This window comes from Pygocentrus nattereri, chromosome 18 (assembly GCF_015220715.1).
Source record: "Pygocentrus nattereri isolate fPygNat1 chromosome 18, fPygNat1.pri, whole genome shotgun sequence".
Taxonomy (NCBI): domain Eukaryota; kingdom Metazoa; phylum Chordata; class Actinopteri; order Characiformes; family Serrasalmidae; genus Pygocentrus; species Pygocentrus nattereri.
In genome coordinates, this window is record NC_051228.1 from 22,296,186 (window position 1) to 22,323,716 (window position 27,531).

The following is a 27,531-nucleotide window of genomic DNA, read 5'->3' on the forward strand; positions in this document are numbered from 1 at the left end:
CCCCCCCCCCCAAAAAAAAGGAGGAATTACAGTCGGCCACTTAGCTCAGGGCTATTTTCTTTAGAAGCGTTTAGAAAATCCTTCTTATTAATTGCTTGTGTCCGGGTTTCAGTCCCAGCGAGACGGCCGGGCCCTACATTTAGTGCCTGGAATTCAAAATGAGCCTCTTTTGAGATGATGAAACAGTCGCAGCTTTTCTTTCAATGGCAACAAACAGCCGTATTCATTAGGAGGGAAAGCATCTCCGAGGGGGCTTCTGAGTAGAGCACGTGCGCTGGAGTTAACCCTCTCACGCGCCGCTGAAGTGTAAAGGAATGAGTTATTTGGTATGGCAAACATGAAAGGACATTCACTGCGCATACGAGTTTCCATAAATACCATTCACTGTGAACTAAACAAAGTCTTTTCATTGGCAGTGTTTGCTTTGTGTTGAAATATTTCCATGCTTTTCATCGTAGCTTTATCGCAGACTGAGCTCTGTTTATACCAACATGTAAGCAGAGCTGTGTGAAAGGCTGAGAAATCTTTTAGCATTCACAATCTCCATCTTGCTCACTCTGTCATTCTCCCTCAGTCCCACACTTTTGCTTGTTTTCCCCATCTCTCTCTTTCTCCTTCTCTTTAAAATTCATCTCACTTCTTCCCCATCATCTTAGTGCTTTTATCTCAGGTCTTTCCTCCGTCTCTCTGTTTTGTTTGCATTCAATTTATACAAAATTCTAGCACACAAAGAAGGGAACTCACAGAGTGGCCATCACTTTTCATGTATTTATTTATTTTTAATATGCGCAAACATGCAAGCCTTGCGTACAGAGCTGATGGCGTTCAGTTTGCAGTGCCTCGGTGCGTAAAAAAGTCACTGGAAGGCTACAGGATTGATCACGGGAGGCTTTGCTGCTGAAGCTCCTACTGTTTGCTGTGAGTGCCGCACACAGGCCTGATCTCACAACATCAGCCTCCGGAGACTGCCAGTATCCTCCACTCCAGCTGAGAGACAGAAACAGAAAGTCATACATTACAGAAAGCCGCACCCAAGGAGGGGTTTCTGAAAGTCTCATATTATTGAGAGTTTTGGGATGGCTGGCAATTCCAAATAATAAACGATTTTTTTTCTTTAAGTGTGTAATCAAATCCTTAAGGTGAAGGGGAACCCCTGCTTTTTAAGTTTTCTGTACAATTAAATGAACAGTTCACAGAATTGTTCACAGTGGTGTTAATAGCAACCGCATGTAGTAACTTTATTTTGAGTGACCCCTTTTAGATAAATAAACACTCAACAGACTCTCAGCAACATGTCAACAGCATATCAATGATGTAGTAGCAGTGAACACATTCAGTGGATCATCACAAGACTTTTAATTAACTGCATGAATAAAAAATTTTTTACAATCTGCTGAATTCAGTTTTTCACTTTATTTGGTGTCCAAGTTCATATCTTTAGATGTTAATCTGAAAGGTCACTGAACACTGACACCATTCTGTACCTGGGGTTTAACTGAATTAGGGTTTGGTTAAGATTGGGGTTAGGTCAGGGTGAGGGTTCGCATTAGGTTTTGGGATATGTTTAAGGCTATGGTTAGGATTAGGGCCAGAGTGAAGGTTAGGATTAGGCTTTGGGTTGAGGTTAAGGGTAGGGTTAGGATTTGGACCAGGGTTAAGTTGAGTTTTGCATAATGGAACTAAGATAGTAACTTTACTTTATGTAACATAACTAAACATCTATTTAATGTAAGTGATGTATCAACAGCACATCTTCAAGATGTTGACCTGTATTCAGATGCTTCACTACTGCTACTTCGCTGATGTTGTTACTGCAAAAGCCTGTTCACACAGACTCTGACTTTTATAGACCAAAAATAAAAAAACACAGAATTATTGAAAATAATAATAATAAAAATATTTTCATACAGCACTTTTCATGCTGGTGGCAGCTCAAAGTGTTTTACAGATAGGTGATAAAGTACTCATTCAAAAATGATGAGTACTCATTTTAAGAAAATGACACAGATCAGATTTAAAAGATACACCAAGAACCCTTAATTAAACCCTAAGTTAAAGGGTTATGTTTTTAAATGTTTCCTAGAACTGTGCACAGAGCCTGACTCCTTAATAAGAGGTGCAATTGAGTTCCAGTTTAGAAGCAGAACTGAATGAGGCCTCTCCATTTTTTCTGTGTTTTTCTAAAGGTGTTTGCAGAAGGTCAGTATCTGCAGATCTAAGATCACATGCTGGAGCATAAACAGATAGACATTCTGTGAGCTAAGCGGTGGTGTAAGATGGATGGAGGCGTGACATCATTTTTACAGTGGGATGCATAGAAAAATCAGACTGACCAATCAGAGCTCCATTGTCATGGTTGCAGCCCAGACAAATGTGCATCAAGATGCCAGTGTGGCTTGTAGCAGGGCACAAAATGACAAGCAATACACTGATTACCAAAAGGCAGAGGTTAAACACAATATAAGGCAGTTCACAGCTGGAAGATCTGGGATCTCTCAGTCTCAAAGACGTACATTTGCAAAGCAATATCAATGAGAGAAAACTGATTAAAACCAAGAGCAGAGCGATTTCATTAGCGTGTTCAAGCCCATGAAGAACTGCAAATTACCAGGTTTCCTTGAAAAAGAATGCTCCTTTTTAATGAGATAATCAATAGGCAGATGCAGAGCCTCAAATTTCACCACTTATATATGAACATACCTTTAGAATCACTTGTTATGCAGCTTCAGCTCCTGAATGAGATCATAGTGTTCCCCAAGTTCTCAAGTAATCATTCTTCATGTTCTTCTCACTTTTGCAGAATGTAAAGGACCACAATGACTGAATGATGCAGAAACTTTGATAAATCAGTGGACTTCAATTCTACTACACAAAAAGCCCACATCTGCGATAATGCTTAGTATTATACAGTAGTTTGTAGTATATAGTTTTAAATAGACACTTTTCAAGACTCCTGACATAGAGATGCTGCTGTTTTCCAATTCTAACATTTCCAGAACCTTCAGAAGGCAGAAAGGGTTGTTGTTTCTCATGGAATCAGTCCCACTTATTGTAAATGTGGTTGACTGATTTCACGTTATGTTAGTGGTTACCCCTTACATGGCCATGGCCCAATAGCAAGTACAAAATTTTATTACACACTTCTATAAATAGAGTAATTTAGCCAGTTTGCATTGAAGTCCCTGTAGTTACTGAATAATAAGCCTTGGTGCATCATAAGCCTGAGATCATGAGGGATTAATCTGACATATTAGGTGTTCACTACAGCTCCTGAAGTCCTAACCAATGGAAGGGTGTCCTTAGCTCTCCTAGATGATATGGAGAAAAAAAAAAAATCATGATTGGATCATTTTCTGTTGGCCAATTCAAGAATTTCATCATTTTGTTACTTAAAAAAACTTAAAAGTGAAATGAGTATTATTACAATACAGGGTACTTTTAAAAGTATGTTGGGAAAACCATATTTAACAAAAATATTTAACACTTGCTCTTCATGCCAAAGAAGACACTTTGATGAACATAAAGCTTAGTATTGCAGAGCATAAACAGTTAGCACACCACCACTACGCTCACAAAACTGCATGCATATATCTTCTCACTTCATATATTATCTCACTTAATTGAAAATAACAGAGAAAATCACACAAAGAACACAGGGTGGCCACAAATTGTTACATGCAGAGAGGAATTCATGTTATCAATCAAATGTAGCTTTAAATAACAAGGACAGCTCTGTGGTGCTGGCGCCATCATAACACATAGAACAAAAGGAGGTCAGTATACATTAGCTGTACAGAACATTCGCTTTTCATAATCAATGCACAGTCTCATCTCAGCAGGCTGATCATGTGCTGTGGTATTTAATAATAAAGTGTTTCTTAGTGTACTGCAGTAAAAATTTTGAACATTTTGGGGAAGTACAAGGCTAGTTTTCTTATGTAGCACCTGTTACACACTGTCATCATTAAAAGTGCTTTACAAATGATGAAATTCAAAGATAATTCAAATAATTCAAAAGGTAAAAAAATAAAGAAGACTGGAAATCAAAGTATGATTAAAACAATAGATTTTGAAGGAGAAGAATGAAAATGAAAATATAAAACTGAAAGATGATAAAGGTGAGCACTCAGAAAAGCACTGCTCATCCTGTAAAAATAATACAATCTAAATGTTAAAAAAAGACCCTGTTTGCTCCCACTTTATATGAAATGGCTATAATAACTTGTAGTTACATGTGAATCAACTTCAGTTTTGCCTCATGCAAGATACACAAGTGTATCTTAATAGTTGCAACAGCCTGTTCCCTCTCATGTAATTACATTTGTAATCAGACAGGATGTAAATGGATTAAAAGAAAGTATGCAATAATTTACATTGAGACATTACTTACACTGTATCTCCCAGCTTTCCTAATACTTACCTAGCATTTATGTTGCTAGTGCTGTGACATTGTAATCAGTTTCAACTTTAAACCATTCTTTATGCATATGAGCCTGTACAGCATACATGGAACTTTTAAACTATTAATCGTGTTGCATTACTTCAAAAGCAATGTCTGTATTACCACTCCATTAACACCCATTACATATATAACAGCACCTATACAGCAACTACACAGGAACTGTCCGCCTATTTAAAGTATAACTTTAACACTGCACTACAGGAACGTTCTGATGTAGAACAGACACTCATGTAATTACATGAGGTAATGCTGAAGTTGATACACATGTGTAATTACTCAAGCTGTACTTCTGTAATCCATCTGTAATGGTAAGTAAATCATCAATAGTGTTGATGCATATGATATTCCTGTGTAACTATACAGTTATTAGAAACATTTAATATAAAGTGGGACCCCCTCTTTGGCAGATAAGAATATTTGTGCAATGTTTTGCTCTGTTACTTACAAAACGTGCTAGATTTATTCCATGCTACAACAGCTGGAGATAAAACAAAGTGATGTATTATTTCATTTTACATGTTACAGTTGAGAGTCAATGAATTTAAGGTGATCAGTTTAAAACATGAATCCATTTATTTCACATAGTGTCATGAAAAATGATTGTGTTTGTCACTTTGATAATTTCTCATGAAGTGAAAAACCAGGCCAATATATGAACAAATTGACATTAGCATTTTAATTAACACCTTACACACACACACACACACACACACACACACACACACACAAAGACTGTGTGCAGTCTAAGAGACTCCAGTACATTATCAATAGGAAGAATAGTTAAGTGTTTATGCATGAATTTTGAGAGAAATTGCAGTTGTTTTTGGAATTTGTCTTTGTTTTTTTTTGTTTTTTTTTGCTTTTATTACCTTTAGAGGTATATAAAAAAATTAATATTTAAAATTTTTGAATTGTAGACAATGATACAAAGTGCTCTTACACCAAATTTGAGCCATTTTTGTCAAAAAAATCTGTAGCCAATGTTCTAGTTATTCCTTAAAATGAGGTGATTGTTTGTTATAAAGTGAATACAATTAGAGTGTTAACTTGTCTGCCATCTGAAACAGATCATTACCTCACACTTGAACATGTTTCTGCTCTATGAGTTTTGTATCTCTGTTAATAGTTATTTTGTTTGGCCAAAAACAAATGGTCAAATTGGCTGAAGGTCATGTAGTGCTAAAAACTCATTCTGAAAGACATGATATTTTACATGTGATATTTTGATCATTATGCCTGTTTACACAAAAGCAAGGCAAATATGACTGTTAGAACTGGTATAATTTTGAGTTAAACAGCTATTTTTTGGTGCCAGCAAATTATTCTGAAAGCATGCAAACAACAGACAAAAAAACATTTCTTTCATCTAACCACAAACATAAGTGGCTAGACGCTACAGGAAGTGGACTGAAAGTGGTTTTTATGGTCAGATTACAAAAAATAGAAAAAATAGGGCTTTTTAGCTACAAATAGTAAAGTGGGTTCGGCATAAAAAAGGATGTTTATACAGAAAAGAATGTCACCAATACTGTAAGTATGGAGGAGAATATGTGATGTTTTGGGGCAAATTTTCTTTCAAAAGGCCCTGAGAACCTTATTGAGGTACATGGCATTATGGACTTGAACTAGATTTTAAATGAGAAACTGGTTGCCTCTGTTATTCAGTTTATAAAGTAAACAGTTTGCCTCATTAGGAACGGCAGAGCTGCCAAAAACACATACAATTCTAATTTAAGCTAAAATAAATTGCTTTGTCTTTTGTGACAATGTTAGTACCTAACAGACCAGGAACAGAGGCTTTAACATTGAAATGGACATTTTCTGCATTTGAATGTGCATTTTTTTCTTTGAAGACATCAAATATTCAGATGATTTTTATTTTGGCAGTCCTGAATACTCACACCTCTCAGTCTTAAGCATTTATCTTTCAAATTTAAGAACAAACGAGTAACTGTGCAAGGTTGTAAAACTGATTTCACAAGCAGGCCTTGAAATCACCTGACAAAGCCTACTGCGGAACATTGTGAACAAATTACTGTTTTCTTGTCATACATGCCAAACAAATCTTAAAGACTGTTATCCATAAGTGCAGAATTCTGTTCTTATTATTACTATGAAACGGAACACAGCAGCTTCATAAATGTTGCCTACACAAATGAGTAAGCTACACATTCTCCCATTTACTTTACAGTGGCCTTCTCACTCAGCTAGGTTACCATGGATATGACCTGCTTATGTGCTGTATGGACCTCACAAACATGCCCTAGATTCATTTCAGACCTGCCTGCTCAGTTCCAGTGCCAACAAAGTGCGAAAAAATTGATCAGCAGCATTACACCTGATTGACAATGAAGACTGGGGTCTTCACAGGTGACTCTGCAAACCATTCACTGTTCATCGTCTGCTGAGGACACGGACCATCCATGGTTGCATTTGTAGGAAGCACTTTTCTTTCCAAGAACGAAGAGTTCTTTGTCAGTCTACCACATTAAATATCACTTGTGTCCACAAAATCATCCAAAATGCTGGCTTTCAAGAACTCTCCACTGAACCATTACTGCCACAGTAACACCTTTTTGGAGAGACTTTTCAGACTACATTCTACAAAAGGAAATGTCACTGGGGTACATCTCAGTGCCTTTAGTCAGGGAACATAACTGTACCATAATCCATTGAAATTATATTTTTTAAGTTGTATATACTCCACACACCCTGTCTCGTGTCCAGGCTTGTATTTTATTGTTCTGTTTTAAAACATTAGGTTATAATAAGACACAAATATGTACTTTTCACCTAGAAAAATTTAGAAACTGCTTAAAACTGTTGTTGTACCTTTGAGGGAACATTTATATTGTTTGTACATTCATGAATGAAAACTGTACCTACACAGAACCTTTCAGACTTTTAATAGTTAACTTGTTTGGTTGTAACTAATGACCAAACTGGCTGAAGATTATGTACCTTTGAAAACTTTGGCTAAAAGAGGAGTGTTTCTCTACATCTGACCTTGTGATCATTACACCTGCGTACAGAAATGCAAGGCAAGGATTCACAGTCCACAGTTGGAGTTGGTTGCAGAATCGTTTTGGGGGTAAACAACTCTCCAAAACTACAGCTGCACAGAATTTTCATGCCAGCTATTATTCTGAAAGCATACCAAACCAATATAATTTCTTTCATCTAACTACAAACAAAAGTGGGTAGACATTACAACTCTGACTGGAGGTGAGTTTTATGGCCAGATCACCAAAATCGAGCTTTTACGCCACAGATACCAAAGTGAATTTGGTATAAAAAACAAGTTTTAATAGATTTTAAAGATCTAGATTTAATAGATTTATAGATCTTCAAAAAGAATTAAACGAATCAAAGACTATCAACAAAAATGAAAAGGATAAAAATGACTGCAAAAAAGACTTATAATCTTATAAATAAAAAAAGATAATCTCCCCACCCCAGTTACACAATTCCATGCTATTTTAGTCCTCAACATGTCCTTACACCCTTTTTGGTAGCCTTTAAAACGTATATGATGTCATTTTTTAAAAACCCACTCTGGTCTGACTCTTACCAGACTGTTCTCTACTTATAGGGCCCTCTTGCGCAACTCTCCATAGGGCATCTCACACAACCCTCCATATAGCATGTACACGAGTGAACCTCAGCTATAACTTAAACTGTCAGCTTGCATAGCTCCCTTCTGTGGGCCCAGAAACTCTTTCCCTGTTAGAGAGTCTACTGCATACAATCCATAGTCTGCTTCCCTATATTACCTTATTAGGAAAGGTCTCTTGTCAGCCAACAATTAGTTTATTGATTACCAACCAGGAATATTTTTATTCTATCGTTCCCATCAGTTGCAATAATTGTGTTTCGCTAAAAAAAATCGGATTTTTAAACATATGCGTGTTGATATTGAGTTAATTAAAGGTGCTAATAAGTGAATTTGGTTGTAAAAATGGAAAAAAAAGTTTACTTATCTTTTCAGTGCTATAAATTGCAGTATTGTATAATCCTATAAACAAATTTCATAAGTATGTAGTCATTTTAGCTTAAAAACTCAATTTACAGCAGAACTATAGTTTAAAAGAAAGTTGTAATTTGTCTGTTAAATTTCAAGGCTGTAGGTATTTGACACAAACAACTGAAAAAGTTACGTTCCACAGCGTACAATATTAAATATGTTTGTATGATACTAAAATTGAATGTTATACAATCGCTTATCAAACCAATTATTCCAATGAACACTTATACTTGACATCCATCAGACCAACACCTCCAACCTCCTATGATGCAGAACTACACCACAGCATTAATGAAGAGGGCAGAGAGGAGTGGAATGGGTCCACATCTCTCTAAAAACACTTTCCAGACATCTTAATGGATTGGCTCTTAATCACTTTACTGTTAGATGTGCATCCAGGATTCTGGGTCAGCCACTTAAACAAATGGATGGACAGATGTTAGGTACACGGATGAGCTACCTTGAGAGTAAGCTTGCTATGTTAGCTTTTGCTTGGTTGTTAGCTTGCTCACTGTTAATTTCCCAGACTCAATCACAGAAAGGCAGTACGGGAACGCAGGTTTTTTGCAGGCTGTTAAAAACCACATCAGTCTCATGACTGGTGAGGATACTATGCATGACCCAAGAGTAGAACTGCCCAGTCAAAATCCATCAGCCATTTATTGCCTGTGAGAAAGTTTTTTTTCTAGGAAACACTTTGTACATGTATAATGTGTGCCCATAAGAGTAAGATGAACCTATTTAGAAAGAAAATATAGAGTTAGGCTTTCATTCATTTGAGGCAACATATTTTTCTCAAATGGTTTGAGTAAACTGAATCTATTAGAGTTTAGATGCTTTATACACATTTAGGTATTAACCAGGGAATTACATTGTAAAAAATGGCTTGACAGATCAACCTAGAAAATTACTTCAACAACTGCAGTTAAACTAGTTTTATTCAACTCAAAAAATGACAATAATGGAAAGAATCATGCATCCATTCATTTTCTAAGCCGCTTCTCCCTCAGGGTCGCTGGATACACCCTCGCCAGTCCATCGCAGGGCAGAGAGACAGACAGTCACACCTAGGGGCAATGTAACATGCCCAATTGGCCTGGCTGCATGTCTTTGGACTGTGGGAGGAAATCCACGCGGAGACATGGGGAGAACATGCAAACTCCACACAGAGAGGACCCCAGTCGCCTGGCCAGGGAATCGAACCCAGGCCCCCCTCGCTGTGAGGCGACAGTGCTACCCACCACGCCATCGTGCCGCCATCATTCACCCGAAGTATGTATTTATGTTGAACAAAACTAGTTAATTTATAAATGGCTCACAAATGGTTTATTAATGGTTATTTATTAGGTCTTAAAGACCTTAAAACCATTAATAAGCATGTACAACACATAAATAAAAAGGGTAACAGTGATATGTTGTTTGCCTAACAATGAACTCACATTCATTTATGCTGTCAAACTTCAAATATTGATGTTTACTGATTTTACTTTCTTTTTCATGAGTCAGCATTAAACCTGTCAGCTTCATCACATACTCATATTCATCAGATATAACAGCTAACTTTTGCCCTTTTGTTATAACTGCTTATTAATAATTAATAAAGTGTTTCAGACCTAACTAAAAACCATTAACTATTTTTAAACCAAGTACAAACCCTATTTAAAGACAATCTTATTTTAAAGTAGTACTGCAATTATTTTCTAGGTTGATGAGCCATTTTTAGAGTGTATGAGATAAGAACTTCAAAGTACTAAATAATTATTTTGAGTAAGAAAATAATACATTCCAGTATTGACTAAATTACAATGAAGTGCAAGACTGTCTATAATAGAAACTCCAAAATGTATAAATTTTGGGTAAAATGAAAAGTATCAAGTAATTTCTTACTATTGAGCTCTTCAAGGACATACCTCATTTGGAGCATGAAGTACAAACTTAGCAGTGCTGCATATCCTCTGTTTAACAGAATTTAAAAATGCCAGCTGTCCTTTTCAACATATGACTATAGATAGAAATGCTCCAAAATTACTACTATTAAAAAAATCTTGTTCCATTAACTTCCATTCAAAGTTCAAATATTTTTTCCTTCTTTTGTGAAGCTACCATTTTGGTAAGAGTAACAGTACTTACAGTAAATTCCAATTTATAATGTCACTTTTTAAGCAGGAAAGTAAATTAGAAACAAAGATAGTTGCCTGAAGCAGATTTTCAGAACCCATTAAAACTATTTACTTTCTTTTTCAGCCCAGACTCATCTTTATTTATAAGCAATAAACAGGCACATTTTCTATAAGACTGTTTGTACTTTATATGTGAAATCTGTTTTCAACACGTAATTATCTGGTAGTTTTTACTCAAAAATAATCACACAGTACTGTGGAGCTGCTACCTCATACTTACCCAATTAACATTAAGACCCTGCTGAGCATTTCAGTGTAATTTATTTAGACTGTACTTGAAACTTGCCATCATGTTATCCAAAATTACTACCTACTACTTTGGAATGTGTACCACCCACTTACCTGACTAATGCATGGAACTTAAAGGATTCTTGATAGCAGTAGCCCTCACCAAACACTGAGGCTGGGGCTGTAAGTATATGCAGCATATAATCTGGAAATGATTGAAGCGCTGAGCTCAGATGCTGGATGCTGTCATTTTTTATCCGGGAACTGTCCCAAGGTCAAAGGGTGCTGCAGACGCCTGTTTAGTCTACTCGCCAAAAGAATGACTGTTTTCAGGATTATATTGGAGGACAGCAAGGCCAGGATGAAAACAATCCTCCACAACAGGCTTCAACTACAAGGGTAATTTCAGTTCAGCTTGGTGATAAATGTGAGTGTGAGTGTGCTTGCAAAATATGGAGCATCCTTAAAATGGTTTTATACAAGAGAAAATTACCATTTACTATATGATCTCAGGTTAAATGAACACCCACAGCCTGCATTCAATGCTCAATGTGTGCATCTATGATGTACATCTGACACCTGCTCTGCACTGCAGAGGTCTATTTAGCTCTAGTTTATGTAATGTTCTGCTGTGCATTAAAAGCATACTGTTGCTATGCTACTGCCCTGTAACAACTGCTATTGGCTGTCTCACTGCGTTTCTTTGAGCATGATTGGCTTATCTGGCTGTCATCCAGGAGACTGACCAATTGCAGATGAGCACGCCCTACACCCGGTCAAATTTGAAAACGTGTTAGAGCGGGTTGAGTTACTACTGCCTCCCCCACTCGGTTTATTCGCCACCTGGATTATTTGAGATCTGCTTCGGGAGTATCAGGTATTCTCTGTAACAGTCGAATGTAGCATTAGCCGTGTTTTGTGTTCGTGTCCGTCGTTTTATGGTGAAAATTGGCTTGATATCTACACAGCTGAGGTCCGTGTTTGATGCTTATAACGGCGCATCTGTCCACCTAACCGCTACGGGTATCACGAACGAGTGATGTTCATTGGCCTCAGTGAGCTTAGCTTGTGGTCTGTTTGCGTTTTCCGATATAAACAGTGTTTTCTTTGGTTTTCATTTAGTTCTCATGTGCTGTTGTTGAGCGCAGTGTGAAAGCCGTATACTGTTAATATTTGTCCTTAACCGAAAGCGTTGGGTCACTGAGCTCGTGGCTAATTGAAGTAGCCGCTAGGTGCGAGGCTAGTCCTGGTTTCCTCAGAAGCAGATTCTAAACACGGCGAACCAGCACAGCGGATCGGTAAACTAGCGAACATCCATCCATCTCAAAACCACCACAGCTCGGTCGGAGCGCAGCAGTCTGAAACACTGAGTCTGAACCTCAGGGGTTTTACTGCTGTTTTTAATGTGATTTATGGTGAATAAACCCCTAAAACGCAGACGAAGTGTAAAGGACCTTCTGCAGATAAAGTGGAACTTACTGAATCAGGAAATTCAATCTGAAAATTGACAAACACACGGCAGTCTAGGCTGTCTAGGCCGTCTAATGTCCACCCATCCATCCATCATCATTGACCACTAGTCCAGACAGGGTCGCGGTAGCAGTTGGGAGAGCAGAGAATCCCAGATGACCCTGTCCCCCGCAACTTCCTCCAGTTCATTCCCGGGGACCCCAAGCCGCTCCCAGGCCAACTTGGAGACATAATCCCTCCAGCAGGTCCTAGCACGACCCCGGGGTCGTGGCCGTGCCTGGAACATCCCCACCGGGAGGCATCCAGGGGGCATCTGGATCAGATGCCGGAACCACCTCAGATGGCTCCTCCCAAAGTGGAGGAGTAGCGGCTCTACTCTGAGCTCCTGCCAGATGACCGAGCTCCTCACTCTATCGCATATTGTGTAGCCCACCACCCGACGAAGAAAGCTCATTTCCGCCACTTGTATTCGCGATCTCGTTCTTTCGGTCATTACCCACAGCTCATGACCAAAGGTGAGGGTTGGGATGTAGATCGACTGGCAAACAGAGAGCTTCGCCTTTTGGCTCAACTCCCTCTTCACCACTACAGTCCGGTACAGTGACCGCATTACTGCTGCCTCCTGTCCCAGCCTACGGCCGATCTCACGATCCCTCTTCCCGTCACTTGTGAACAAGACCCCAACATACTTAAACTCCTCCACCTGGGGCAGGTCCTTTCCCCTTACCTGGAGTGGGCATGCCATCCTTTTCTGGGCCAAGACCATGGACTCAGACTTGGAGGTGCTGATCCGCATACCAACCGCTTCACACTCAGCTGCAAACCACTTCAGCGAGCGCTGGAGGCATCCATGTGATTCTGCCAAAAGAACAACATCATCTGCAAATAGCAGAGACACCACCCTCCGGCCTCCACACATAATGCCCTCCAGACCCCGGCTACGCCCTGACACTCTCTCCATGAATATCATGAACAAGAGTGGAGACAGAGCACAACCCTGGCGGAGTCCAATGATAACACTGAAAGAGTCTGACTTAATGCTGAGTATACGGACACAGCTCTCACTCCGGGAGTACAGAGATTGGATAGCCCGGAGTAGTAGCCCCGGCACACCATACTCCCGGAGGACCTCCCACAAGATATCTCGAGGAACACGGTCATAAGCCTTCTTCAAGTCCACAAAACACATGTAGACTGGGTTGGCAAACTCCCATGCCCCCTCAACAATCTGTGAGAGGGTCAAAAGCTGATCCATTGTTCCATGGCCGGGACGGAATCCACAATGTTCCTCCTCAATCTGAGGTTCAACTATTGGTCGGAGTCTCCTTTCCAGCACCTTTGTATAGACTTTCCCAGGGAGGCTGAGCAGTGTGATACCCCGATAATTGGCACACACCCTCCAGTCCCCCTTTTTAAAATAGGGACCACCACCTCAGTCTGCCAGTCCAAGGGTACTGTTCCCAAGGTGCATGCAATGTTGCAGAGGCGTGTTAGCTATGACAGCCCCACAATATCCAGAGCCTTAAGCATTTCTGGATGAATCTCATCCACCCCCAGTGCCTTGCCACTGAGGAGCTTACCAACTTCCTCAGTGACCTCCACCAGGGAAATGGAACTTAACACCTCAGAAGCCTCTGGCCCTGATTCCTGTGAGGGAGGCACGTCTCCCGGATTAAGAAGTTCCTCAAAGTTCTCCTTCCACCGACCGACAATATCCTTAATCGAAGTAGGAGTTTCTCCACCTTTGCCGAATACAGCTTGGGCGCAGCCACCCCGACCCCTCCTGAGTCGCCGGACAGTTGTCCAGAACCTCTTTGAGGTCAAACAAAAGTCTTTTTCCATGGCCTCAACAAACTCGTCCCATGCCCTGGATTTTGCTTCTGCCACCATTGCAGCTGCCACCTTTTAAGCCTGTCAGTACCTATCTGCTGAATCGGGAGTCCTTCAGGCCAACCAGTCCCTAAAGGCCTCTTTCTTCAGCTTGACGGCCTCCCTCACCACCGGTGTCCACCAGGAGGTTCTTGGGTTACCGCCCCGGCAGACACCCACATTGGAGGTTTTGAACAGGGTCCATTCAGACTCCATGTCCCCTACCTTCTCCGGGACGTGAGAAAAGCTCGGAGGTGGAAGTTGAAATCATTCCGAACAGGGGCCTCCGACAGTCGTTCCCAGCACACCCTCAATATTTGCTTAGGCCTTCCGGATCTGACCATCAGGCTTCCCTGCCATCTGATCCAACTCACCACCAGATGGTGATCAGTTGACAGCTCAGCACCTCTCTTCACCCGAGTGTCCAGAACATATGGTCCCAAGTCAGATGAAACGACAACAAAGACGATCATTGACCTTTGACCCAAGGAGCTCTGGTACCATGTACACTTATGAACATCCTTGTGTTCGAACTTGGTGTTCGTTATGGACAATCCATGCCTGGCACAGAAGTCCAATAACAATTCACCATTCGGGTTTAGATCGGGCAGGCCATTCTTCCCAATCACGCCTCTCCAGGTCTCCCAGTCATTGCCAACGTGAGCATTGAAGTCTCCCAGTAGGACTATGGAGTCTGTAGGCGGGACCCTTTCCAGAACCCCACCCACTTGCTCCAAGAAGGCCGAATACTCTGACCTGTTATTTGATGCATAAGCACAGACAACAGTCAAAGTTTTCATCTCTGCGATTTTAATTCATATTGAGGCGACCCTCTCATCCACCGGGACAAACTCCAACTGCATGGTCATCAGCCAGGGACTTGTGAGGGTACACGATTTTTTTTGCACAACGTGCATGGGGAACTTTGGATCGTGTTAGTCTGGGTCTTCACTCCAGACCTGTTCACCCTGGGAGACCCTACCAGGAGCATATTGCTCCCGACGACTTAGCTCTGCAGATCCCTAGACCACACAAGCCCTTCCACCACAACAAGGCCCCGATCCAGGAAAGGCCGTCTAATGTCAATACATTTAAATATGTACTCTGCAAAAAACTGACATTAGGAGGGACTGCATCCTAAAAAGCCTGGTCATGTATTTGAACGAAGATCAGAGTCTTTTTTCAATCAATATTTGGTCCATTTATTATAACACAATTTACATGTACATGTGTTTATTATAATACAGTTTACATGTATAATTTGTCTCAAGATATTAGGTATAACAAGATATTCAGGGTATCTCAAGATACCAGTGAAAATTACACCATATGTTATTTTCAAATTAGTGGTAAAATTGCTGGATGTCACATAATTGGAGAGATTAATAATTTACCAAAAGATGCCCTTTCACTAAATCTGTGCAATAACAGTGAAAGCAATAGTTTCATGAAGGTGGTGCTGTACAAGCTTTAGAACTGACAAAATGATGTTATGATTCCGGTCTAATGATTCAGCATTTATTCAGCTTTATTAATTGCCATGATTAGATACAACCAGGAGGAGTCTTTGATTTACTGATTTGATTAGGCTGAATTTTGCAGGTAGAATACATAATGCTGATGCTGAAATAACATCTCAAAGTTCATTCTTGGAAGAAAACCGATGTTTAGAGCCATAAATATGTAGCTTACTCAAGGTTTTCGGAGGGATTCAGACAAGGTTAGCATGCCAGGACTTGATGAAAATGTGCTTTAAAAATGATTGCTTGATGGACTGGCCACATATTCACCTTATCATTCCCATTGGAATTTTGAGATGCTGCTTCAACATAAGCAGTATGAACTCTATCTGCATTCAGAACCTAAATCTACCTAAAGATTCATCACTTTAGGATCATTTTTGGCAATTACATCAGTAAGTTAGCACTTTGATATTCCTGTTATTACTGGTACAAAATGAACATTAGCTAACATCTGATTTTGATAGAATTTGAGCTGATGATGGTGAATAGCTAAGCTAAAGTTGTGTTGTTCACAAGCCTTGAAAATGCAGACGTCTGCTTGTCCACTTCTCTGGCCTATCAGTGATTGTGTTTGTATATATGTTCAGGTCTGTCGTTGGTGATGCAGAGGACATGTTAGTGAACAATGGGGATTCACACAATTTGAAGAGACAGTATTGAGGATGATGCAGCACTATAGGACATTGTGATAGAGGTCAACAATCTTGGAAATGCATTCATCATGGTATTTGGACTCTTTTATGCATCTGTTTGAAGCTTTCTGACAACTTGAGTTTGTCCAGAAGATTTTGATGAATTTGGATGGACACAAGCTAAACAGAGCTGTCTTTGTTCTGATATTTGGAATGGCATTTTAATGGAGTTGGTTTTGCACTGAAAATTCTTTACTGCACTTAGGGTGGAATGTTAAAGTTATGATATCAAGCCCCTCAACATGATTGAGGTAGGTCAGCACTCACCATATTTATATTGCCTAATTTTCCTGTGTCATTTAGGGCTGCCAGCACTTTGTTTTGGATTTGAGCTAATACTGGTATTATAATATTATAATACTGGCAATAGCTATTCCTACTGGCAATTCCTAAATTTCCTTCGGGATCAATAAATTATCTATCTATCTATCTATCTATCTATCTATCTATCTATCTATCTATCTATCTATCTATCTATCTATCTATCTATCTATCTATCTATCTATCTATCTATCTAAGCCACAGTTGTGCTTTTCAATAAAGCTAAACACTTTCTTAACAACAATTTTTATATAAACTGAATCTATTGAATCAGTCAACAGTTGGTAAAGTTTGCATTCCTTGCCTTACGTCATTAGAATGACATAATTTAATATTTTGTCTGCTTGATTAATTGACAGGGTGTTCAAGTTGTAACTTCTAGTCCATATTGTCTTATCTACTTCTAAAGTGCTTTATTTGGTGGGGGCACAAATTTGGCGCATTTCTGAGTGGGTAAAATAAATGTGAAACTTTGTCACTGCTTGAATGTTTTTGTTGATGTCAATAAATGTAATCTCTACAGAACTTTTAGTGTCTTTACTTTGTTGAAGGTGTTTGATCACAGCCATTTAAAAAAATCTGTTAAAGAACTTTTTTGTGCCATCACTATTGAAGGTTTTTGATCAATAGTTTAAGAAAAATCTGTAAGTTTTTATCTGCAATCATTTTTGTGCTATCACTTTAATGAAGTTGTTTCATCATGACAATGCAGGATAAATCCGTAAAATAACAGTTTTATCTGTAGAACCTTTAGTGGTATCTTTTTATTGACTGTTTGATCATAATTTGGTAAAAATCTGTAAAATAATGATTTTGGTCTGCAGAACCGTTTGTGGTATCATTTTATTGAATGTTTTTGATCATAATATTTTAGAAAAAATCTGTAAAATAACCTTTATTGAAAATTTCCATAAAGGTTTTGTTTTTGTACTTTTTTTTTTACAGTGCAGTGTTATTATAAGCTCACATATGTTATCTGCATTTATTTACATTCAGCTAAATATCTATTAAACTCACCTTTAATTTTCTAACCTTCAACCTGAACCTTAAACTTAGCCCTTACCTTTAATCCAATCTTTGCACTCTTAAAAAGTTGCTTGTTTGCTTGATGCCATATAATCACTTATGGTGACTTAAAGAACCATATTTTAAGACAAAGTTAAATACAGCATATAATACGCAGCTTTTCTGAAAAAAATCTGGGTCCAAGCCTCCATGAGTGTCACCAATGGTAGCAATGGTAAGGAAAAACTCCCTAAGAGCAAGAGGAAGAAACCTTGAGAGAAACCAAGACTCAAAAGGAAAACCCCTCCTCTTATGGTCGACTCTGGATACCAAACAGTAACAGCAGAAAATGAGATTTGACCATTGATATAAGATACGGAAAGAAAGGAAAAGCAGGAGTAGTAATGTCCATGATTTAAAAATGCAGCAGCATCATCAGGAGGGTCAGGTTATATGAGCAATGAGCACCCGATCAAGGCAGATGAAACAGCATCAGACTGCACAGGGTAGCCAGTTGTTCAGCTCAGCAGAGAAACACACAGGCAGCTAGTTCTGTTAAGACAGACTGATTGTAGTATAAAGTGTTAAGAGAGTGAAACAGAGACTTATAAGCAGGCCAAGCTCAACAGTATTGGTACTACAGTGAAAGTGTACGAGCAGCAGGACAACAGCACCACCACTCCCAGTCACTGTAGGACTCTATGTCAATGAACCCCCAAAGTCTGCACCCTTTAACTAACAGGAAAAGCTAAATAACAAACAGGTTTTTAGCCTAGACTTAAAGACTAAGTCTGTGGCTGAGTTCTGAACACTGACTGGAAGATTATTCCAAAGGGTCTTTGTATGAAAAGGGGGTACCCCCTGATGTAACTTTATTAATTCTAGGCACTAATGAGCCAGCATTTTGTGTTCTAAGTAGGTGTGATGGTTCACAATAAGCATGAAGGAATTTTGTACCCAATGCAGAATTAGGAACCATACTTCTGGCAGCGCAGTGAGTAGCTGCAGCGGCCACTTCGGGAATAGCAAAACGGTGCTTTTTTGCTATTTTTGTTCACTGTCTGTAGTGTAACCTGACCAAAACTATATATCATGACTGTTTCAACCAGCACCAGTGTCTGCCATCACCAGAGCCTGCTACAGCTGAGAAATCAGCCACAATCTCAGCTTCCAAGCGAACTGTGGGAAGAGCTGCGTGAGCAACGCCTGGTACGATCCACACCGCTGTGTGAGCCTGCTGGCTGAAAGCAATGCACAGGGAGGCAGAAGTGAGGCAAATGAGCCGGTGTGCACACTAGGCTAATGGCTAACCCCAGATGACCAGCCATTCCATCACTTCTTCTCGCAAACGTTTGAGCTGTATGGTAAGACTCAAGGTGGAGGACTGTGTGTTTACATCAACACTGAATGGTGTAAAAACATGGAGCTAGTCTCCTTCCTCCTTCACTGGACCCACTGCAATTTGCATATCACCCCAACTGCTCAACAGACGACGCCATCTCCACCACACTCCACCTGGCTCTCACCCATCTGGACAATAAAGACACCTACGTCAGAATGCTGTTCATAGACTTCAGTTCAGCATTCAACACCATCATCCCTCAGCAGCTGACTGGAAACTGAGCCTTCTGGGCCTGAACACTTCCCTCTGTAACTGGATCCTTGATTTCCTATCTGAGAGACCTCAGTTAGTCAGGATAGTAAATAACATCTCCAGCACCACCGCGCTGAGCACCAGTGCCCCTCAGGGTTGTGTGCTCAGTCCACTGCTGTTTACCCTGCTGATTCATGACTGTACTGCAAAGTACAGCTCAAACCACATTATCAAGTTCGCTGATGACACGACTGGGGTGGGGTGATCAGCAAGAACGATGAGTCAGCATACAGAGAGGCGGTGCAGTGGCTAACGGTCTGGTGCAGAGTAATTGTCTCTGAATGTAGACAAAACTAAGGAGATGGTTGTTGACTTCCGAAGAGTGCGAGATGACCACCCCCCCACTGAACATCACTGGCTCTGCTGTGGAAATCGTCAGGAGCACTAAGTTCCTTGGTGTCTACATCACAGAGAAACTCACCTGGTCCCTCAACACCAACTCAATAGCCAAGAGAGCATAGCAGCACCTCTACTTCCTGCAAGAAGGCTCATCAACCCCCTCCCATCCTCACCATGTTCTACAAGGGGACTGTGGAGAGCATCCTGAGCAGCTGCATCCTCGCTTGGTTTGGGAATTGCACCGCCTCAGACCGCAAGACCCTACAGCATATAGTGAGGACAGCTGAGAAGATCATTGGGGTCTCTCTCCCCTCCATCATGAAAATCTACACCACACGTTGTATCCGGAAAGCCACTAGCATTGTGGACGACCCCATCCATCCCTCACACTGACTTTTTTCACTGCTGCCATCTGGTAGAAGGTACCGGAACATCTGTGCCACCACTGCCAGACTCTGCAACAGCTTTGCTCATCAAGCAATCAGGTTTGTAAACTCACAAGGACTGAACTAACCCCCGCCCCCTCACACACATACTCCACACACACACACACACACACACACACACACACACACACACACACACACACACACACACACACACACACACAGACACACACACACACCTCTTTTGATGCTCTACTTGCACTATCTGGAACATTGCTACTAACACTGTTTTCACTGTTTTACTCAGATTTTTCTACCTCAGTAACTGCTGTGCATATATTTGTCATCTGACTGTGTGACTCACAGATCACAGCATGTTAAATATCACTGCACCTTGGGGTCAGTCGTGGGCTGGAGGTTAGGGAACCAGCCCTGTGATTGGAGGGTTGCCGGTTCGATCCCCTTGGCTGACAGTCCATGGCTGAAGTGCCCTTGAGCAAGGCACCTAACCCCCAATTGCTCCCCAGGTGCCATGGATAGGGCTGCCCACTGCCCCCTACTGTGTGTGTTAACTAGTGTCCATGTATGTGGGTGTTTCACTGCACAGATGGGTTAAATGCAGAGGTCTAATTTTACAGCGTGCAAACACAGTGACAAATGGTTGTAAATTCTATTCTATTATTCAACTGCCTCATGTCCAGAAATGTGTGCTGCACTGTGTCTGTGCTGCACTGTCCTGTCTGTTTACTGTGTCTAATGTCTGTTTAATCGAATCATATATCGTTTAATCGTAATATCGTATTTATTGTTTCTAGTTTATTTCTTGTTTTCAAACAATGTCTGAACATTCACACTTTGTACTTCTTGTTCCTTGTTGCACCATGTTCTTACTGAAGGAACGTAATTTCACTCCACTGTGTACTTGTACATAGATGGAATGACAATAAAAGCCTTTTGGCTTGACTTGACTCCTGACTTGAAATTTAACTGACTACCAATGTAGGTTTGAAAAAACCTGGGCTGATATGCTCAAACTTTCTAGTTCTTGTAAGGACACTGGACAAGCATTCTGGACTAAATGAAGCTTGTTAAGGCCTAAGAAAGTATCAAATGCTAAAAAGTCACAAAAATAAAGTCAGCTTCTCGCTTGAATTTTCCCGTTCCACATTAAATGATGCCTGAGGTGTCAGAACGTAACTGCGGCACCACTGAAGGTGGAACAAAAAAATTCCAAACTGACTTGAGAGATATTTTACATGAAACTGTTCTACTTTTGTGGAAAAGTTTCCCACTGGAGAAAAGTGGCTATAGCTGAGCTAAAGCTTGAGGCAGAGTAAAGGTTTTTAAGTTTGCTACATTGTAAATGACTTGTCATTTTAACCTAAAATATTATTTCAAGGGGGGGTCACATAAATTAACTTGCTTTATTCAACATAAACAAATGCTTTAAATGAATGCGTCTTTCAATCCTTTTAATTGTATGAGTTGAATAAAACTGGCTTAATTGCTTGTTACCAGATAAGGTAATTTTTTTAGGTTGATCTGATAAGCCATTTTTTACAGTGTAGGCATTGGATTGATTACTTCAAAGTAAGATTTTGTTTAGTGCTATTCAACAGATAAAAGCGGTAACTTTTGGTGGTCTTCCTCTCATAAAGTGCTGGAAATGGCTCAAGTACACTAAAAATGGCTTGTTAGTTCAATGTAAAAATATTTCATGTGGTAACAAGCAATTGAACTTGTCTTGCCCTGCCTAAACCAAAATTCTAAAAAGTGTAAACAAATAAATAAATAAATAATATTCCGTCTCCTTTTCACCAAAGAAAGAGCTGTTACTATCGCAATAATGGTTTGATGTAGAGTGCCTGAAAGCAAATATTTAGTATTATTTTGGTGGATAGAAATGACATTTAATATGGCAGGCCAACAAAAAACACTAAAAACTAAAAGTGGTTCTTCTATGGCATTAATCAAAGAATCCTTTTTGGCACTATTTACAACTCCAATTTCAATGAAGTTGGGACGTTGTGTAAAACAAATAAAAACAGAATACAATGATTTGCAAATCCTTTTCAACCTATATTCAATTGAATACACTACAAAGACAAGATATTTAATGTTTTTTGCAAATATTCACTTTGAATTTGATGCCTGCAACACGTTCCAAAGAAACTGGGACAGGGGCAACAGAAGACTGGGAAAGTTGAGGAATGCTCAAAAAACACCTGTTTGGAACATTCCACAGGTGAACAGGTTAATTGGAAACAGGTGACTGTCATGATTGGGTATAAAGGGAGCATCCCTGAAAGGCTCAGTCGTTCACAAGCAAGGATGGGGCGAGGTTCACCACTTTGTGAACAAGTGCGTGAGCAAATAGTCCAACAGTTTAAGAACGTTTCTCAACGTGCAGTTACAAGGAATTTAGGGATTTCATCATCTACCGTCCATAATATCATCAAAAGATTCAGAGAATCTGGAGAAATCTCTGCAAGTAAGCGGCAAGACAGAAAACCATCATTGAATGCCCGTGAACTTCGATCCCTCAGGCGGCACTGCATTAAAAACCGACATCATTCTGTAACGGATATTACCACATGGGCTCAGGAACACTTCAGAAAACCACTGTCAGTGAACGCAGTTCGTTGCTCCATCTACAAGTGCAAGTTAAAACTCTGCCATGCAAAGCGAAAGCCATATATCAACAACACCCAGAAATGCCGCCGGCTTCTCTGGGCCCAAGCTCATCTGAGATGGACTGACGCAAAGTGGAAAAGTGTCCTGTGGTCTGACGAGTCCACATTTCAAATTGTTTTTGGAAATCATGGACGTTGTGTCATCCGGGCCAAAGAGGAAAGTTGTGTTATAAGCACAACGTTCAAAAGCCAGCATCTCTGATAGTATGGGGGTGTGTTAGTGCCCATGGCATGGGTAACTTGCACACCTGTGAAGGCACCATTAATACTGAAAGGTACATACAGGTTTTGGAGCAACATATGCTGCCATCCAAGCAACGTCTTTTTCAGGGACGTCCTGCTTATTTCAGCAAGACAACGCCAAGCCACATTCTGCACGTGTTACAACAGCGTGGCTTTGTAGTAAAAGAGTGCGGGTACTAGACTGGCCAGCCTGCAGTGCAGACCTGTTTCCCATTGAAAATGTGTGGCGTTTATGAAGTGCAAAATACAACAACGGAGACCCCGGACTGTTGAGCAACTGAAGTTGTACATCAAGTAAGAATTGGAAAGAATTCCACCTACAGAGCTTCAACAATTAGTGACTGCAGTTCCCAAGCGCTTATTGAGTGTTGTTAAAAGGAAAGGTGATGTAACACAGTGGTAAACATGCCCCTGTCCCAACGTCTTTGAAATGTGTTGCAGGCATCAATTCAAAATGTGTGAATATTTGCAAAAAACAATAAAGTTTATCCGTTTGAACAATTCAATTAAATATAGGTTGAAAAGGATTCGCAAATAGTTGTATTCTGTTTTTATTTATGTTTTACACAACGTCCCAGCTTCATTGGAATTGGGGTTGTAGATACTTAGATAATACTTAGAGAAGACTGCACCAGAAAGTTTGATAATCTTTCAAACATCTGTACGTAATCTATAAGGGACTATCCAGATGAGGTGGACAAATAAAGTGGGATAATTCTTCAGATTATCCCTCCTTTGTCTCAATGCAGCTTTACACACTCTATGTATTCTCTCAAGAAGCTTAATGAGGAGCCACCTGGGATGTTTTCTGAAGCAGATGCACATTACTGAACACTTGTTAGATGCTCAGAACTACTTGCTGGACCAGGATTTTTCTGTTTTGTGTTTAGCTACATGGTGAATATTTGTTCATTTTTGTAGTTCGCTGTAAGTCCTACAGTGTCCTAAATAACAGTCTTGCACTACCTTAATAAGGCCTGGATGCAGTTTGAGAGATGTTTGGTGCTGAAAACTGGAGCATCTGCTGACATCTAATGTTTGTTAGCATCGTTAGCTTTGCAAATAGTTGATCAATGTAGCCGGTCGAATAAACCTGGGGTAAGTGGAAAATTGTGTCAAATTTTGGCTGAACCGTTTTTTTTAACGTCACATTTTATATTGTCTTTAAGCATTTAAACCAATGTCTCAACAACAAATCATATTTCACATTTCCTCACTTAGCCCAAATGTAGCTGACCAGCATGTTTGGTGTCTGAAGGTGGCTTTTTAGTTTAGCACCGGAGCAATGAGGCTATGGGGCATATTTATTAAAAGAGGCACATTTGCCGAATGTCTACTGACACTTTGCACGGGCGGCCAAATTAGTGGGTTTACTACTACGAACTTCAGTGTAAATGGACTTAAACAGACTCAACTTTTTCAATAAACACATGACCAGCACTGTACAACCACACGTTTGGCTAATATGGTTTTGGCTTAAAGCCAGTTTCCTCCATATAGTTTCCAGTTAAAACTATGATTCATAACTTGAAATAATCACATATTTCAAACTTTTAAAAACGTTAGTACTTATCAAGAAAGTATTTGATTATTCTGCCACTATTTTGAGAATTAAGCATTATTTTGAGATAAATGATCATAAATATGGCATAAAATAAGTGACAATTTGACTTTCTGTTTTAAAAACACATGTTCATTTTCAGCTGGAGATAAAGATGAGCTGAACTTGAATTCAGTGTCCAATGCATTTGGAATCCATGTGATTGTATAATCCTAGTTCTGTCTCACTGTTGCACCCAGGCTGTTTGATATTGTGTCATTTTGAACATAACCTCTTAAATATCTGCAGTGCATCAGTGAATGGCTATGACATTTCTGCCACCGTGCACAAACAACAGCATGTACAGAAGCCACAGCACACAGGAAAGACAGAGTAATGAGTAGCTTTAATGAAGCAGAGATTGCAGATCCAAAGAGCTTCAAATGTGCTCTTAACAATTGTTTTGAACAGAAAACCGTTGAATCATTATCTAGGAAAAAACCTGCTTTTTTAAGTGTTGGAAAATGTACCCAAAGTTTCAGTAGATTGCCGTTTAAAACTGCTTTTAGGTTTTAGGTTTTTGATTTCCTTTATCACATTAAGAGCAATGTGACATGACAGGCCTGTACACTGTGTTTTTGTCTCTTTTATATTCCTCAATACAAACACTGCCAATGTCATGTTAGTACAACAACTAAGGAAAGCTTTTCACAGGCCCTTTACAGTTGAGCAGCACACAGTCGATGGTTACTATCAGTCTAAATCGGAGTAGGTGCTTCATTCTAATTATCTCCTCACAGTATTTTGTGCTGAGAGGAAAGCTCCTATGAATGCATATGTAATGAAACAAAAATGCAAAATAGCAGCGACCAGCTGGTTACATGAGGGATGCGCAGCACTACGATGGCAGCATACTGGCCATGTGATGTTGAGCATGTCATTGCTTTACATGCATATTTTCCCCAGTCAAGGCAAAACAATAGCAGGAGGACATACACATTAATGAGAATGCAGGTTAACCTAAGTTTTATTACACATTTCTAAAACCTAAGAATAGCTGAATTAGTTTGCAATGAAGTCTCTGTATTTACTGAATAATAAGCCTTTGTATGAAATAAACCTGGAATGTTAAGGCGTCGACATAAACCCAACAAGTAAGTGGACGCATGCTTTATAGGGAAATGCAACATGTCCTTGTAAAGCAGACGTCCAGTCTTCACAAGCTCATTTAAACTACTGAAGACAAAATCATTTTATTTAATAATCAATTATTTATTTATTTTATTTTTGATTATTTAATGCATAAAATTAGACATTTTGCAGATCACTGCCAACAAAGAAAGCTGTCAAGCTGAACAAGTGCTATGATAGAGAAAATCAAGTTTTGGAAAAAACTGGAGTGAATCTGAGTTATAATTGGCTAATAATAATAATAACTTTGAAATGTTTCTGCTGTCTTGGTAGTAAAGTTCCCAATGTTTCTCATAATTAATTGTGGGGACACCCTATTGGCTCTGGCACCTGGCCATGCACCCATACATTCAATAGGCTCATCTGGGCCTGCTAAAGAGCTTATGTGCCTATTTAGCGAATCACTTTTTAATAGCAAAATTACTTGTTAACTTTAATTACATGAAAACTACATTAGCTATGTACCAACATTAAGAGAGCAAACTCCAGACATTACAGGTGTCTTGGCTGATCAACTATCTTGATGTAAGAGGGGAATGTGTAAATTAGATTTTTCAGTAAAGCATTCCTTAACAAGCCATTATACTAAAGTTTTAAAGATTAGGGTAAACATACATTCAAGCAGGAATGTGTAAAATTTAGACAGCTACTGTAGGTGTGTGATGGTGTGGGCTTTGTGGTGGTGGTGGTGGTGTTGGAGCAGCCTACAAAGGCCAGAAGGAGCTGGAAAACCCACAAGTTTCCTTCTGGACCTCATCCAGGCTGGACATCATCTGAATGGCAGCCCAGTTACTGCATGGGCTTGGATTCAAAATAACAGCAGAGGGCATGGTGGAGACAGATCAATCAAAATTTGCAGAGGTTTTTAGCAGTTATGCAGTCAAGGTTATCAACAAGCAGCTCGTTTCAGGCGTAAATTATAGATTTGACACTTTTCTCCATGACTTAGCATATGTTTATTACATGATCTTCGAGATGGAGGGAAAATATGAGTGTGCCTTACTGGTGATTAAAGTAATGAGTTACATACAGCAGGAAATGTCACTGACATAAACTTGTGGAATAAAGAAGAAGATTTTTCAAAGTGTAGGCTGAAAAACGGAAGTGTTTATACGCTGGAGATGATGACATGCATTATGGAACAGGTGTGGAGACAGGTGTTGGCATTCAGTGGAGCATCATACTGCCCAGGAAAATGTTTGTCACAATGTTTATTTGCTCTATGACTAATTTGTGGGAGAGAGTAAGAATATCCCTGGAGTCTTAGAGTTGTTAAGTATTAGACTAATAAAAAAACAAGTACACAAGGCCAATCTGTGGCCTACACCTTGCCAAGATAAGACAAAAGATGGTGAAACTGCAAAGTCCAACAATGAACTTGGTCCCTGCCAATCACGCACTGTTTGGAGCCAGAATACGGTTCAGCCTTGTTTTAATGGTATAGCTTAAGCAAACAGGAGCAGCTGCCTGAGCCCATATCAAAGTCTCTGGTATGAAAACATGGCATGAAATTGCACTGCGGAAAATGGAATTAAAGCAAACTCGAGGCCGACATCTTCCTCTTTCTGTTTTTGTTTTCCATGGCTTATTACCTCCTGACTGGTTGCCAGGAGAAGTCCGGGTGATTTATACATGCTATCAGACTGTAGGCGAGAATGTAGCAGTCTAAAGCTCATTGGTTCTCATAGACAGGCGAAAAGAAAAACAATGC